Raw genomic sequence first — 17,416 nt, forward strand, 5'->3', positions numbered from 1 at the left:
AGGTGTGCATCACTGCACCTGGCTTCATTAACATTTATGAGTCCGGTTTCTCCTCACAATGGCAGCATCCTTGCGAGCGAGGCGAGTCGGGGGAGACAGTTCTCTCAGGGTGCTTGGCCGCTGGCTGCGGTTCAGGTGGGCACTAATGTGATTTCTTGGACAAGCCACTTATGAACTAAATTTCATGTCACTTGAACAGTATCACTTTGACTCATCCTGTAAAAGTGGCACGGCTTTGGAAAGCCCCCAGGGAAAGCTGTCCCCAGGATGTGACCAAGGGTGGCATGTGAAGATTGTCCACGCTAGACCCATTGTGAGTTTGGGGTGGTCCTGGGTGTGAATCACTTATTTCCTTCCTGGGTTTAAGAAGGAGTCCAGTTCTTTGGTGCAGAGGGAGCATCTGTGTCGGATTTCCTTCTAAGTCTTCCCACTAAACATAAGATGCAGACTCTTCAGTCTGTTCACAGACAGCTAAAAACAAGCCAAGCGCTGCACATGGAGGTGCATTGCATGCCTGTAATTCCAGGACCTGAGAAGCTGAGGCAGGAGAATTGTAAATTCTAGGCCAGCGTGGACTACATAGTGATCCTGTTGCCAAAGAAAAGAAAAAAAAAATCAAAATCGAAAGCTTAATGGAGTCACATAAGAATTCATGCTGACACAGTGATGTGGATGCAAACAGTCCCTGTTTTGTTGTATGTTTTTTTTTCACTTTTTCTGTGTATGTGTTGTGAATGCATTTTTATTGCGCATGCACACATGTGTGTTTGCGTGTGCAGGTGTACACTTGCGAGTATGTATACATGTAGAAGCCTCAGGCTGATGTTGGGAGCCAGACTGCACCAATCTGGCTAGTCTTGCTAGCCCACTTGTTCCAGGGACTCCCTGTCGTCCCCTTCTGAGGATGCCATGACAGGTGGGCCACCATGCCCATCTGGCATGTATGTGGTTTTGGGGACCCAGGCTCCGATCCTCATACTCCCCCCCCGGCCCCCCCTAAGCCATCTTCCCCAGCCCCCCAGTGTGTCCTCACCCTCTGCCTACCACTGAGCTGGAAGCCAGTCAGGATGGGGGTGGTGAGACTCAGTCACTACAGAACCACAGCACAGCCCTGCGGTGGGATGTGCCGGTGGGATGTGCCGGGCTGTGTGGGGAGAGTTTCTGGCGGAGGGAGGCAAAGGGATGGATGATGCACATGACTGGGCCCAGGTTAAGGAGGAGGTGGGAGAGTGAGTAGCAGCGGGTTCAGCTCACCCACTCCCGATCCCCAGTGTGTGGCCCTCAGCAGATGTTGGTGGTGGCCACGTGAGCGACACCAGCATCTCAGAGAGGCAAAGAAAAGATCCCGAGGCTTGCACTTTCCCCAGACAGCCCTGGACATGTTTAGTGGTTCTGCTGGGCTGTCAGCAGATCCAGCCACGTCCAGCGAATCTTCCATATTCTCACGAATACCTAGAGCAGCTGCCGGCTGGGAAAGAAAGCTGGAAGGCTTCTCACAGCTCCCCTCGGTCTTGAGCCCAGAGCTGGGAGCTGACATCAGTGATTTACTCTTCTGCCTGTCTTCTACGCGTCTACAGGGACATCAGCTAGAGGTGATGCGGACTTGAGTTGGTAACCAGGAGGTAGAGGGAAGTGGGGGAGGGAGCAGGGTTCTCACACTTACTTCTGCTCTTTGTCTAAGAATTCACATTAAAACAAAACTGAGAAAATGGAGGCCTCGCCGCTGGGCTTCCCTTGTAGTGCCACGTCTTTCTCTGAGAAAAACCAGCCCTGAGCGTCAGGCTTTAATTACCTTCCCGAGGGGCGCTTCCTGTGGATATTTCTAGTGATGAGTGGCTGAGACTGAGCTCCTAAATAAAATTAGGGTTTTAAATGGGTCATAAGCTCACATGCTCCCAGAGGCTGGGAAGGGAGGCGGCAGGGCATCGGGAAAACTGAGGCAAAGAAGTGTGTGTCCTGGCTAAGGAGTAGCTTGACAGTAGAGCCCAGTGGTGTGGCAGCGTTGCCAAGAGTCTAGATTTGATTTTTTTTTTTTAAATAGAAACTTTGACACAGATGATTCAGCGAGTTTTGTTTGAGAAGTGCCCAAACTGCCCTGGTTGGAAACAGTCTCTACAGATGAGATGGAGGACAAGACCGGGGAGCCCATGGGGTCACACAGTTAGGGTCCAGGGCAGCTGAGATGGGAACTGTTTCTGCACCTGCTCCAGCCCCTGCCCGCTTGCCCAGGTTGCATTGTGGGTAAAACTGAGAACTGACTCAGCAGATCCTCCTGCAAGAGCCGCATGCTGGCACTGAGGGGACAGCTGCCTACTCATGAAGAGATGGTGTTTGTGTGATTGATTGATTGTCTCCCTGGGTACCCTGCACAGAGATGGTGTTTGTGTGATTGTCTCCCTGGGTACCCTGCACAGAGATGGTGTTTGTGTGATTGTCTCCCTGGGTACCCTGCACAGAGCCTCTCAGGTCGGGTTCTTTCAGTTTTGGGGATCTAATGCACACCCCTGGTAGATAATCCATTATCTTTACATTGCAGATAAGCAAGCTGTGGCCTGCTGAGGCTCAACCCCCTCTGGTGGGTGGGATTTGAGTACAAGTCTGATTCCCCTGTCTGCCTGTTAAATAAGTACGCTGTACTCTGTCTGGTGCCAATGACCTTGCCCCTGGGCCATGGCTGCGTCCTAATTATATCCACTGGCAGGCATCATCACCCACCACTTGAAGAGCACTGGGATTGGAGGTTGAGGCCCCCCTCGCTCCTCTCCTGTTGGGAACCTAGGGTACACAGGCTGCCCCACCTCTGAGGGCCTCTGACTAATTCTCTTTGCAAAGGGTTGTTTCACAGGCTTGCGCTTCCAGTAACCACGTGGGTGGATTTGTTTCACTAAAGGGGAAAATGAAACAAAACAAAACATGGAGGGGTTTTCTTTCCCAAGAAGAGGACTCGGTGGCTCAGGGCATCCTGGTGCGTTTCTGCAGCCAGCAGGGCCTCTTGGCAGCCCGCTCCAGGGAGAAATCGCTTAGTCATTTGCAAGCGGATCCAGGTGCGGGGAGGTCAGGGAGGTGGAGGGGCTGTGGGGCACAAGAGGCCCTGCCCTGCCCAAGGAACCATAACAGCTGGGTGCTCCCTCCCGAGAACTGGGCAAAGAAGAAGGTGGCAGGTGAGACAGCCACCCAGACCCTTGGGGCTCATGGCAAGGAGATGCGCTCAGCTGATGCAGGCCAGCTGCCTACTGCTGTTTGAGTAGTTTGGAGATGGGGGGGGTGGTGCCTAGGCTGCTTAGGTTCTGCTGGAGAGTGTACAAGGCAGTTCCAGGAGAGACTGTGTGTGTGTGTGTGTGTGTGTGTGTGTGTGTGTGTGTGTGTGTCCACATGGATATTTCCACATAGCTTCATCCATGGCATCACTACACCTGGTTGGGTCCAGGGACTATCAAAGCAGAGCCTACTTCGGTGCTGGTATTGGCAGGATGCGATTATCCAAGTTTAGGACTCTGCTATGTCCTAAACTAAAGGTAGAGCCCCTTTTAGTTGCCCTACAGTGAGGGAGCACAAGTGACGGCAGAGACTGATTGCTTGGGCGGCAGACATGGGAGGTTTGGTACCCTGTAGCACTTGTGTGTCCCTGTCTTAGAACACTGGCATAAACAGGCTGCACAGGGGCTGCTCCAAGTGCAGTGGATAGTTGCTCTTCTCCAGGGTGGCAGCCTCTTGTCTGGATGAGGCCACAGGGGAAGCTGGGTTTAGTCTGTGTGTGGAGGAGGTTGATGCTGTTTTGAGCTTGGCTGGGAGTCAGAGAGATGACTGCATTCTAGCGTTGGCACTTCCTGCTTCTGTGACCTGAGTGTGCTGGTCACTCCTCTGAGCGTCCAGTTTCCCCCTGCGAAGTGGGAGTGTCAGAATGCCCCACGGAATGGGATGATACATGTTGGTGAGTTTCCTGGGGTGCCCTGCCTATGGAAATGAGGCAGCTTATCATAAAGAGGGCGGATATCCAGATAACTCTCCCCAAAAATAACACTAGTGGAGGTGGTAAGGGCAAAGGGACCAGCAGGGTTTGGGTTGAATTTTAATGGCAGTCAGGATTTACTCAGGTGACTATGGGAAAGCTGAGTGGGGGCCGTATCTCTGACACTGGGTCTTAGGTCTGAGAGGGCTGAGTGAGGGCCGTGTATATGCAAAGTCTTCAGGGGTGTACCTAGGACTTGGATAATTGGTGCCTGAGGAATGTCATCGGAAAAGGCACTATGATGCCTGGATTTTCAATTTGATACTTGGGAGGTGCGTGCATGTGTGTGGGTGTAAGTGTGTGTGTCTTGTCTGTATGTCCGTCTTTGTCTTTCCCTTCCCCCTACGGGTCGATTGGTTCCTCGGGTCTGAGCTTTTTATTCATCTCCGACCTCCCATTTATCACACTGCATATTAAGGGTGTCTGTGTGCCAGACTTGGCCATGAACCAGTCCCCTCCCCAGCCATAGGAAGCAGAGTGGACAGTTGTGGGCAGTGACAAGCCAGGTGGAGACAGGAAGCAGCTGCACTCTTTCCCCGTTTCCGGGCAGGTTAGGGAAGCATGGTGATTGTTCTGGGAAGCTCAACTTGGACAGCGCCTGGGTTTCCTGTGGCCAGTGAGGGTGGAGCCTTAGGGCTGAGGCAAGGGCTGGAGGTGGGCGTGGGCATTGGAGGCTTATAGTGCCCTGCCAGACCCTCAGCTAAGGGGGTGGCTGATGGTGATGGATTCCCCCCACACCCATGCCTATTACTGTGCCTTCTCTCTGGCTTTCTTGCTTTCTCCCTTGGCAGCATAAGTCCTGTCCAAGAGGCAGTGTTTGCAAGCTCTCTGGGTAGCAGGCAGGGGAGAATAGAAGTACTGATGTAGCCGTTCTCTGCCGTGCTTTTCTTCGTCTTCCCCCGCCCCGCCCCGCCCTGCCTTCCTGTGTCCTGAAAACACTGTGAGCTTTGGTTCTGGCTTCTCACCTGGATCCTGGACAAGTGTCTGTGCTGCTTTGAGCCTTGCCTTCCACAGTTGTTGATAGGGGTGTGAGGCCCTTCTGCAGAACCACAGCTGGACTGAGCATAGACACAGATGTGTGGCTGATGCCTGTGGGCCACTGTACCATCGTTCAGACAATTGTACCTTTGTGAGTTGCTCTGCCAGACTCCAGATGCACAGCTGGACAAGGCAGGGTTCTTGGCCCTAAGGATTGGCCTTCCCTGGTGGGAACAGTCATATGAGCTAGTGATTAGAACGCAGTGTAACTGTGCAGAAGCCACCCTGGCAGGAGCCCAGCCTGCGATGGTGCCCTAGAACAGGTCCTAATGAGGAGTCAGGAGCTGCAGAGGCAGAGTCTGCGGGGCAGCAGTGGGTGGGCCTATGTAAGTCTCCCAGGCCACTGATCACCTGACTTCATAGCCCCGCAACACCAGCTCCCTTCAAGCTAGCCCCACCACTCGGATCCTGGAGTGCAGACCCCCTGCTCTCTTTTGAAGCTGAGTTGATATAAGGAGGTATAGGGGCCCCCTGGATCATGTGGCTCAGGCTTTCTGGGGACAAGGCATAGAGACTGGATGTCCAGGTTGCATCAACTACAGTTTCTTTGCCTCCTTCCTGATCTTTCACGGCAAGAACTTCCTCCTACAGATAGGTGTGGAGATCCACTACTGCTCTGTGTTCTTTGCAGCAGTGTGGTGAGCACTCTGGGAGAAAGACTAGAGGGTCATGATTAGCCGTCGCCGTCTCTCGGGACAGGTCTGCCCTCTGCATGTTAGACACATCCACTGGTTTGGTAGCCAAGCCAGAGGCTTAGTCCCCTAGAAGATTTTGCCTCCTCTCAGGTTCCTTCCACCTCTGCCTCACCTCAGGTGCGTATGGGTGTGGGGTGGCCACAGGAGCCCCTTTGTCCTCAGGCATGCCTCAGTTAGTCCTTATAACATCGAGAAGTAAGTCCCCACTCCTCCCATCTCTGAGTGTTGTATGCGGTGGCACAGTAAGACCCTGGAGGAGCCGAGAAGACCCAGCTAGGGCTGTTGATCACTCTCCCTCAGTATCTGCCCCGAGGCCCCGAAGGAAGGGCCAGAGTACACTTCAGGTTCAGACATGGCTTAAGCACTGTCAGAGTTGCCCATGGTATACAGTAGCTGGGACATGGCGGCTGCACATGGTGGGTACATGGTAGAAATGGAAATGGAGGGCTGAGCGAGTGCGTGAGCAAGGCCATCTCTTCACTGATGATGGAGGAGCTAGCACCTTTGATCTAGCCAGGTCATGCCTTATGGATGTCCACTGACTGGCTCTCAGGGGCTCCACCCATCGTGTTCTGAAGCTGCTGTGTCTAGAACAGTGTCTGGCTTACCGTGGGATTGAGTCCCTCGACCTAGTACGATGGACCTAGTACTAGGCTTGGCTCTCTAGCCTTTGCGTTGCCCCTGAAGGATCAGGTCTGTCTCCTTCCTCTCCAAAACTGGCCTCTCCCCACACACACATCCCCACCCTCCTCCTGAAGGTGGACTGAGGGAGGATCCCTGCTCGGCTCTCCCCACACAGGCTGACCATCTTCCTCCTGCAGGGCCGCTGAAGGCGGACTCTGTGTGTCTTACTTCTTCATGCGGGACTTTTTGTTTATCTCGCTGGTGGTTTGGAGACCGTACATCCTGGGGTGAAATGAGAGGGACGGAGTTCCAGTAGACTCTCACTGTACAAGTTCAGTGAGGCAGGAGGAACCAAGCTTTACCAGGTTTCAGGGGAAGCCCCCCCTCTAAAAACAGCCCCCCCAATTCCTATGAACTGTTCAAATGTCTGAATTCCTGAGATCCCCACTCCCACCCGCTAGGCTACAACAAGGGGAGTAACCTTGGCCGTGATTCTAGGGACGGAGGCAGCAAAGTAATTGCTGTTACTGGAAGTAATCTTATTTCCTCTCGGTCTTCTCTGTCCCACTAGAAGAAAATTAAAAAAATAAAAACGAAATCAAAACAAAACAAAAACTTCCCCAAAACACCAAGCCGAAAGAATTCTTAAACCTCCCTAGTTTAGTCTGCGTGGTTGGTTGGGAAGGGCCGTGGGTGGGGGGGCGGCTTAAACATTTGCATTCCTGGGGCTTAGCTGGCTCTTTGGGTGTAGAGTTTCTGGGTTAGTGGTCCACCAAGATGGAGTCAGAGCTCCTTACAAAGAAAGCGTGTGTGTGTGTGTGTGTGTGTGTGTGTGTGTTGGAATTTCAAATATCCTGCAAGGCATGGGTGGCCTCCTTCAGCACCAAGACCATGGAAACGCACTCTTGTGCTAGAGAGAGACATGTTGCCTAGTTGGGCCTTCAGACCCTTATAGCACGTTCACTGTGTGTTGGGGGGGGCGGGGAGCACAGCTGAGAAGGGGTAAGAGGCTTTGGGGAAGTAACGAGCAGTGGGAGACAGACACAGGGTTGTTCCTGTCCTATCACATCAAAGGCCATTAGGGTTGGAGTCACCTGATGGTCACTGTAAGGTGCCATTGTCTTCAGGACCAGTCTGATGGCAGAGACAGTAAGATGCAGGTCCCATGACGGAGTTGGGGGGGGGTGAAAGATGAGCACGTTAGACAGGTGGGTGGTGCTGGGCAGGCCAAGGTCATGGGGAAGGATTTTATGGACTGTGGAGGAAGACTACCAACCACCTCTGCTCTGGGTCAAGAGATACAGTTCTACCGTAGGCAAGAAACTGTCGTAGGCATGGGGCTGCAGAGCTGGGTGTCTCCAGTGGTGGCCAGAGAGGATGACAGCCACAGGAGCAATGTGCCACCTATGATGCCCCCCTCTGGCCTCTTATCCTATGAAGGAGCCTGTCTGGTATCTGTTTTATACATGGGAGAAAGCTGTCCGTCTCCCCTTGGGAAATACACAGCCAGCTCATGTTGGACAGACTGGTGAAATGCCTCCCTCTGAACTCCCATCCTGTAGGAGGCACAAAGGGTCTTTATTACCCCCTGAGCCCCTGGGTTTAGCCCTGGAGATGAAGTCTTAACCCGTCCTGTCCCAGTGGCTTGTCTCTCATCAGCCTCTAGTACACACCAGGCTCAGGACTCAGTGGGTGCCCGCATTGTCTCATCCAATATTCAAGTCATTCCTATAAGACAGGGGCTGCTATCCAGTTTTCAGAAAGGGGAAACTGAGGCCCACAATATCACGGGTTATAGCTGACCTAGGGTTGCAGAGCACACTGAAAATTTTAAAGTTCGTGAGTCTTTCTGATAATTGGCAAATTTTCCACAGACTCTTATCTGTTCCTGTTTGGAGAACTATCCATTAGCTGGCCCCTCTGTATGGTGTGTTCACCAGCTATTAGTGGGTAGGATTGGAAGCCCCCACTGAAAACTGACCAAGAGGAAACATCTGCTAACAGGACCAAGGGGCTGTGCTAGTAAGCTAGGAAGACAGAGTGTAAAGGGGGACTGGGGAGCACTGTGCTCAGGGGTTCCGAGGCAGTCAGGGCACCTGCTGGTTCCATTGTGGTTGAAAATTAGTGGATTATTTTGGAGGGCCACGAGGAGCCACACGTGGGTCCAGGTATTATAGAGGGACAGTGGTGACTTTGGTGACTCTGACAGCTAGCAGGAGGCAGAGGTCCTTGGCCTGGAGGGCAGCTCTGGCTTAAGTCACCAGACACAGCAGCCTCTCTCCCTCACCACACCCTTCCCAAGGCTCTTCCCAGACACCTTTTGTTGTCTGGCTCTGACAGACGTCTGGGCTCCCAGGGAGGTTCCTGATGAGGGACCTTAGAAATAGGTCACTCCCTTCCCGTGTAGCCAGCACTGACCTAGATGTGACCTGCCCCGTGTGACGGTATCTCTGTCTGAGTGTCACTCTTTGATGCTGGCAGTGGAGGGGCCAGGTGGCCATCTCTTCCCAGCTTTGGCCTTTGAAGACTTTGTCATCTCAGCCACAGCACTCTGCATGCTCCTTCAGTCAGCCCCTCCTCCCCTCTGCCATATTGGAAAGGGGAAATCCAGCCTTGACCTCTTCCGCTCTCATGAGAGCCCTGGCTGGGCTGGCGGCTCCCAGTCTCTGGATGAAACAGTTCCTGCTGAGCCGAAGCCAAGGGTTGCTGGGGCTTGATATGGCCCCTCTCTGGCCCCCTACCCCTTTGCCTCCCACAGAATCCTGGGGTTTTCCATTTCTCCCTGGCTTGCTTTCTCAGTCCCCCAACCCCCAGGCCTTTTGGCTGGGGCTTTAGGAGATCAGCCCATGGATGGCAGAGACCATTCTTGGAACCATAGACCTTCCCCTGCCTCTCTCTCAGATCCTAGTTCCTGAGGACCAGAGAGAAAGCTCAGGGGGCTTTCTTCTAGCGAGGAAAACTGAGGTATGAACCCCAAGGAGGGGGTTACTTTTCTGAGCCACAGGATTCCTCCCAGGGTATCTGGTGGCTCCATCTTGGTCATGATTTTTCGGTTTTCTAGGCTACTTCTCTTCCCTTCTTCTAGTTCCTACCTGTTTTATGTAGCTCTATTAGGACCTTTATTTATCCCTCCCCAGACTGTCTCAGCTTGTGAAGTGTGTGCGTGTGCATGTGTGTGTGTGTGTGTGTGTGTGTGTGTGTGTGTGTGTGTGTGTGTGTAATAGCTTGAATGTGGAGGTTGGAGGACAACTTGCGGGGGGGTTGGTTCTCATGTGCTGTGGTGTGAGTTCCAGGGCTTCATGCATGCTAGCTAAGCCCCTACCAGCCGAGTTCCATCCCCAGGCCAAGGGACACTAACTTCCGATAATCTCATCCCTATATTTTTCTCAGTCAACCAGTCTGGACCTCCTTGATACAGCTGGACCAGACCCCAAGTGAGCAGGCTTGTCCTCATCACCGTGTGTACCCACTGTGAAGCAAGCCTATGGAAGCCATGAATGACATTTTCAGTGGCCATCAGTGTCGTTCTGTCTGCTCTGCTGTGTGCAGGCTCTGCTCAGCACATAGTAGGTCCTCAGTAAGCTTCTAGGGAGTGTAGAGATGCCTAGTGCTGGCTTCATATGCTTGTCTATCCTCAGTGTCTTTATGAGGAGGTGTGGCAGCCTAGGGGGTCTTGGACTGTACCTGCTGGGGAAGCTGGATAAGTGGGCCTGGGGTAGGAGTCAAGACAAAAACCTATTGTGTCCTTGGAGAAAGGCCAAACCTGGCTTTTCCTGACCCAGGATTAGCCAGTGGCCATCCTGTCTTCCCATAAAGAGAACTTTGTGTTTGGCTCCTGGTGGGAGGCAGCCACTGGTCAGTGTCTCCTAATGACCAGAGACTCTGGAATGGGTGTGACAGCCTTGAAGCCATGGTGCATGTACCGTGGCGATAACTCTGTGACCCTTGATTTCTCAGAGCTGACACCAGGCTAGGCGGTCATGTTTGAGACAAGAGGTCTGTTTTCTCTGTGGGGAGTGGAGGTGGGGGGGGGCTGTGTGGCCGGATCCAGCGCAGATGCATTCTTCTTTCTGAGAAGGCAGGGGCACTGGCCTCTCCAGCTGGTGGATGGGAAGGCGGTCAGGTGCAGGTGCTGCGGTTGGCTGTCCTGTCTGGAAGGACAGTACTGGCTGGCTGTTGCTCCCAAAGAGAAGGTTTGTGTGGATGGAGGGGATATATTGGGCCTCTTCTGTGCCCAGTGTAGATGTGGATTCTCCAAGCTGGGACAGGGTGCCCAGAAGGACCAACACTCTGTTGTCCAGCTCTCAGCTGACACTCTTGGTTCTGGGCCAGGGAGGAGTCAGGGAGCGAGGAACCGAAGCTGCTGCCTGCTTCCTAGGCACAGCCAGGTCTCCCCACTAGAGAGAATTGAGTCTGAGTCTCTAGAAATGGGGGGCCTGGAAGGCAAGCTGGGGCTAAAGTGGCATTTACAGCCAGTCAGTTGGGGACAGGCAGAGGAATGCAGAGAGAGCCCTTCAGGACAGTGGTATATCTTAGGGAGGTGCTAGGCCCTGCTTCCCTGGGAGTATTGTGCAGTATTTTGGGGGAGCACAGTGTATCAGGCAGAAAGAGCCTCTCATTCACCCCACAGGCATGTTTTATTACCACTTCAGGCACTATTCCAGATCCTGGGATGTGGTGGGCAAGATGAACTTCCTGCCCTCGTGGAGTTCCTATTCTGGTGAAGACTGTCTCAGGCTGCTGTCTCTGTGAACATAATGTTTCTGGAGAAGCACGGGCTGGGCTCCTGAGGTAGGAGGACTGGGGCAGACGTACCGGCAATCCCAGGTGATGGCTGGCAGGCCTGTGTGGTGTATTGCCCTCCGAGTGAGGCCTGATGGGAGAGGGAGAGCCCTCTGAATGAAGGACAACCCTTGGTGGTGCAGAGACTGGATGAGGTGTGGCAGGTGAGGAAAAGCAGGTGATGCGGCCCAAATAGAAGACCTACAGGCCCTGTGAGACACCAGGTCACGCCTAAAGGCAGCCACGGGAGAGTGTGGGCGATGGAAAGACAAGATCTGGTGTAGGAGCCACACAGAAGGACTGTGGCGTGAGGGACCCATGCTGGCCCTTAGAAGGAGCAGAGGTGGGGATAACAACCTGGTTCTTCCTAGATTGACCAGATTTTTGCCTTCAAACTTACACATGATGTGACATCAAATAAGGGTCACCAGGTGGCAGGTGCTCCATCCGGATGATTGTCTGACATGTGCTATGTGCCTGGCACTAACTTTGAGAAGGTTTAGTACCAGCAGTTACTGCTCTCTGCTGCTGTGCTGAAGCAGGCACCAGGGGATGGGGTCCACGGCTCAGCACAGACAGGATGATGCGAAACAGGTCAATGACAGAAAGCTTGCAAAAGCCCGCGAAGGCACAGGAGCGGTATCACACGGGGAGACACTGTAAGACTTTCCGATGTCAAAGGCTCTCTGAGGCAAAATTTGATGAGGAAACAAGACATGCCTGGTGGAAGAAACTGCGTGGGCCAGAAAGTAGTCTTTGTCAAGTTTAGCTTGGAACCATGGAAGAGTTCTCACTCAGCATGCCAGTGGCCCTGTGCTCAGTTCCCAGCACCATAAATAAATAGTTTAAAATATTCATAAGCAAACAAACTGAAAGCCCTCAACCTGGGAAAATGGCTCAGATGTTAAAGAGCTCGCCATGCACACACAAGAGGCTGAGCTTAATCCCTCAGAACTCCCAGCATGCGCCTGCAGTCCCAGTGCTGGGGAGGTAGAGACAGGAGGAGCCCTGGGGCTTGTAGCCAGCCAGGCAGGCTCAGTCACTGAGCTCCAGGTTCAGAAGGAAACCCTGCCTTAAGGATTGAGTAAGGAAGATGCTCAGGGTTGACCTCTGGCCTCCACGTGGACACACATACATACACACACGGGGACACACCCCAAAGCTTAACCTGCTTGTCAGCAGGGACTTTTCCTCATCAGAAAATAAAATCTAAAAAGGGAAAAAAAATTGCTTTGGTAAACTGTAAGGTTGCTTGAAAAAGAAAAGACAAGGAGGAAGAATCTGAGCCCAGGGGTTCCAGCCCTGGCGTCAGCAACTGTGTCTCTTGCTATTTAAGCATCTAATTTCATTCCTTCTGGCCTCTTTCTCAGAAGGTCATTTAGGCAAAAGCCCCAGGATTGTTTTGGCTGGTCCCCTGTCTTCACTGTTCTAGGGCCATGTAAATCTCCTGATGCAGCAGTTTGGGGTCACGTCCCAACTCCCAGGGCCCAGCAGTCAATCAAGGCCTACTTTGTGACTAGGGACAGGAGAGTCTTCAAAATCAGAACTGAGGCATATCACCAAAGTGAGACAAAGCAGGTTCTGGGCAAAGACATCAGATGCTCTACCCCCAGCTAAGTGTTGGGGACATAGATCATTCTCATAGGGTAGTCATGAAGGGAGGAAGGAAGGAATCTAAAAGGGATAGAAGGATGTCACAAATTACTGTTGACCACTGTCCTTGAAGTGACCCGTCCCTGGCAGACTTACAAAGGTGATCTGCATACTTCATGGGTGACTGCCAGACAGTTTAACATAGGGACATAGGAGACTGCACCACGAAGATGCTGAGTTCTAGGGGCTGATTGGGAGGGTCTGGGAGGACCTCAAGAGAAGGGCTCAGCACAGTCTACACCCCGAAAGCCGGTTTAGTCTCTGCCCCCTCCTGACACCCTTCTCCATGTGAAGCTACCTGCATCATTTTGGGTGGCAGAATGGAACCTGCCATTAGCATGTCCCCGCAGTCTCAGCATCCTGGAGAGGTCACACCTGGTTTTAACTTTGACATAGTTCATGGAGGATGAGCAGGGCATGTTTCTAAAAGCTGAGCTGCGTTCTCACTTGGGTGTTTTACTTTCTGACCTGCCATTGATCTTTGTTTCTCCATAAATCCTGGAAGGAAGTTAGAGCTGGCTCTCCTTGGCATTCCTGGCTCCTCAAGGAAGATGTCTGTTGTGATGCTCGGAAAGCCAACCGTATTCATCTCATCGCAGAGTGCTTGATTTGTCAGGGTTAAAGGTCAATGTATCAAAGAGTGGTGTCAGAGACAGAGTATCCCAAGTCCAACCAGAAAGATCTGAGTCAGATAACTGGCCCAGTCTTATGCTGCCATTGCCCCAGCTGTCCCCAAGAGCACGACAGGGCCAGTGGCTGACATCAGGTGGGAGCGTTCCCATGCAGGGCGGAATTTGCTTTTCTCTGCTATTGAATGGTTGGGCCTCTGGTGCTCATGGGAAGAGAGTCCCCTAATGGTGATCAGAATCTACTCAGAACACCGCCAAGAGACTCAAGCCTCCCCCTGCCACAGAGATAGACACCCACGGGCCACAGAGATTCCACCCTGCACAAATTCTCAAACCACTGGAGGCGAACACACACACACCCTGCCAAGAAGAGTCCGGAATGGTGTCCCACAGTCCGCTCCATTGTGCTTTGCATGGGGGTCAGAGACATGATCAGAATAGATGCAGAGGTAGGAGGAGCTTGGCCTAGATGGCTCTGTGAATGGCCTCCTTGGAGGGCTGTGGAGATCTGGCACAGGAGCTGCGGGAAAAATCTAAGAGTTTTAAGGAGTTGGGATACCCACATGGCCCTGCTGCAGCAGCTGTATCTACTTACCCAGAGAGAGCTGCTGGCCAGAGGCACCCTGCACATTCACCCCCTGGAGATAAACAGCACCCTGGTGTAGCCGAGCAGACGCAGCAAGCCCGACTTTCCAAGGGGCTTTCTTCATTCCTAAAGTTTAGTCTACTTTGGTTTATTTCAAAGACGTATTGCTTTTGAGTCAAAACATTAAAAATCCCCCTGGATGCATTATAGAGATTGTTGGCTGTGAGGGAAGAGGGTGTTGGAGGGAGGGGACAACTAGAACATTCTCTAAGCCTTTTCTGCCTGCTGCCCTGGCCAGCTCTCTAGGAGGTACCATGTCCTAAAGGCATCCCTTTCCCCATCTGAGGGTCTCTGCTTTGGGATTGGTGTTTCAGGGCTGGGTAATGGGGTGGTTTCTTGTGTTTAGAGGACTCTGCTGTTGTTTCTTAGCTGAGAGTCTAGCATGGCCCTTGTGCACATGTGTAGTGCATTAGACAGGCTGGGTGACCCTCTGTGCCCTCCTGAATAGCCCTCACAGGATGACCCATGAGGGTGGGGAAGAAAATACAGCTTTATTTCTGTATAAATAAACTGTGCCAGTTTAAGTTTCTGGGGTGTGTATGTGTGTGTGTGTTTCATGATGTTTGGACTCTGTGGATGTAGCATTATTGTGACCATAGTATATGTATTAGTCTATATCATCTGTGTGTGTGTGTTTTGGGAGTAATTGTTTAAAAATGGACACTTTGTCACATAGGTATAAAAACTGGAAAACATGGTGGATTCTGGTGCAAAAGAGGCTCTGGGTAATGAAAGGAATGGGTGCTGTGAGTGGCCTAAGAAATTTGGGGAGATGCTTCTTCTGGGCAAGGGAAGCCGGACCAAGAGAAGGGAGTCTATGGGCAGAGTGACAAACAGCTAGATGCCACACTTCTCTGCCGATGTAGCTGGTCCTCCCACTTGAGTCTGGGCCTGGAAGACCCAAGTTTGGGCGAAAGTTTGGCCATCTCATTCAAGGGCCAGCAACTTAGAGACTGACTAGTAAACCACCATTGTCCATCTCCTGGCAATGGTGGTCCACTGCTGAGGACAGCACTTTGTTACCAGTAGATCCCCAGATACCCTGCCTTCTGGGGCTTCATTCTTACAGCACAAGTACCTGGAGTCGAACAGTGTTGACTGGTTTAGTTCCCTGTTCAAACCATGAGGCGCTAGCTCCTGTACTGCCCAGAGGAAGCAGGATCTCTGCCTGTGAGAAATCTGGCGTGCGCACAGTGATGTCTCATTTTAATTTGGGGTTCCCCTGTCTGTAACAAGTCTTTCTCTGTCCCATCAGCCAGCTCCCAAATAATGAGACTTCTTATTAATTATGAAAGCTCAGCTTACAGCTTAGGCTTGTTCCTAACCAGCTCTTCTAACTTAAATTAACTCATTTCCATTAATCTATGTTCTGCCATATGGCATTACCTCTCTCCCATCGTGCATATCCCGTTTCCTCTCCATGTCTCCTTGCATCTCTCTCTGGCCCCTAGATTTTCCTCCCCCTATTTCCTCTCTCTGCCTGGAAGTCCTGCCTATACCTCCTGCCTAGTTATTGGCTGTTCCGCTCTTTATTAAACCAATCACAGCCATATATCTTCACACAGTATAAATATCCCACAATACCTGTCAACTTGAGTTTGAATATCTTTTCAAGCAAGTCTGGAGTCTGTTTGCCATTTGTTTTTGTTTTTGAGTGGACTATCCACATCCTCTGGCCATATCATGTCTCTGTGTTAGCAGATCCAAAAGCAAGTGTAGCAAGAGCCACCCCCTGCAGTAATTTCATAAGCGAGGACTCAGGCGGGCAAAGGGGACCAATTTGAACTGTAGTGTCAGAGGGAACTTGACCCCTGGCCTGTGGTGTGAGGGACGCCCAGCGAGGAAATCCTCTGTGTTAGGACTAAGGTGAGTCAGGGGTTGAGGACAGAAACTGACAGATAGATAGAGACTGGGAGGGCAGGGGGTGTCTGATTGAGTCCTTATGAGAGATATTGTTTGTGGGTAGATATGGAGCCACCAAAACAGAAGGGCAGCAGAGGCCTGCAGCGTTGCTGGGGTGCGTCACGGAGAGTACAGCGTCTGTGTCAAGGACATGGCAAGAGTTCCAGATGAGGTTGAGAAGTATAGCGGAAGCTTTTCTTAGGCCGTTCAATGTATTGATTAGGAATCCATGACCTTGAAGGACGGCTGGACTGGGCCTGAGTAGCCTGCTTCTGTAGGCTGAGTGTGGATGGGAACAGAGGCCACAGGAAGTGTGGGCAGCAGGAGAGGGCACTGGGAGCCAGAATAACATTGGCACTCACAGCTCCCTCCTGGGCGCTCTGCCTCAGACTTGACATCAATGATTTGTCTGTTTGTTTTGTTTTATGAAGCAGGGTCTCTTGTAACCCTGCCTTGCCTTGAACTCTCTATATAGTGGGAGCTGGCTTCAAACTCCCGTCCATTCTGCCTCAGCCTACCCCAAGTGCTAGGATTATGGCCACCACACTTAGCTTCAGTTTAATTCTCTCCAACAAGTGGGTGTATTGGGCACCAGCAGCACCCAGGTGTCTCCAAGCTGCTTTCCTTATGTGGTCCTGGTTGATGCCCTGTCCAGTGTCTCCCTGACAAAGGAGCCCTGAGCTCAGGAGAGATGTGAGCTTTTCACTACTTGAGGCTTGATTTTCAGTGTCTCAATCTGCTTTTTTTGAACTGGCTTCTACCTCCTGCCACTTCTGTCTCCTTGCCTGTTTAGTGAGACCTGCACCTGCACATGGGCTGCCCAGAGTGGCCCAGAGTGGACCCAGATGCAGTCTGGGAACCGTGACTGGAAGGAAAGGACGGTGCAGAGAGCCCCGGGGAACTGGTCACCAGGTGAATGGTGCCCTTCCCTCTGTGCTTAGCCTCCTGTCCTTTTCAGCACGGCTGCTCTTGGGAGGCCAGACAGTGTTGGCCAATGGTCAGCTTAAAGAGACAGGGCACTGCCAGGGGCTCATTTCTTAGCCGTTTTGAGCATCTGTCCCAGGAATACCAGGATTAAAGAGCTCTTTCTCCATTACTTTTAGATTTCTATGCCACAAGTTTTCCTTTATTTTAGTTTCATATAAAATATGAAAATATAAAATTCATATAAAATAAAATAAGTGTTTATTGTGGCAAAGATAGATGACCTAAAATTTACTGTTTGAATCCCAGGCTCAAACCCAATGCCACATGCGTCCCAGGCAAGTGCTCTACCCCTGAACCCCATCTCCAGCCCCTAGCCATTTTAAAGAGTAAGCTCAGGCTGGTGAGATAGCTCAGTGGACGAAGGCACTTGCCCCCCAAGCCTGATCGCCTGAGCTCAGTACCCGGAACCATGCGGTGAAAGGGGAGAACTGATTCCCACAATGTCTGCTGA

General features: G+C 52.0%; 1 protein-coding gene across 3 annotated transcripts in view; it reads left to right on the forward strand.

The window, feature by feature from the left end:
• The window catches only part of Spsb1 (splA/ryanodine receptor domain and SOCS box containing 1), a 101,710-nt gene that overhangs the window by 50,180 nt on the left and 34,114 nt on the right, over positions 1–17,416 (forward strand). Inside the window, exon 1 of one of the 3 annotated variants that reach the window (XM_026781810.1) lies at positions 3,147–3,161. The exons of the other annotated variants lie outside the window; for them this stretch is intronic. The gene's annotated coding sequence lies outside the window, so the exon portion shown is untranslated. Of the gene's footprint in view, positions 1–3,146; positions 3,162–17,416 lie in introns of those variants that run through there. 3 annotated transcript variants of the gene reach the window in all.

This window comes from Microtus ochrogaster, chromosome 10 (assembly GCF_000317375.1).
Source record: "Microtus ochrogaster isolate Prairie Vole_2 chromosome 10, MicOch1.0, whole genome shotgun sequence".
Lineage (NCBI taxonomy): Eukaryota > Metazoa > Chordata > Mammalia > Rodentia > Cricetidae > Microtus > Microtus ochrogaster.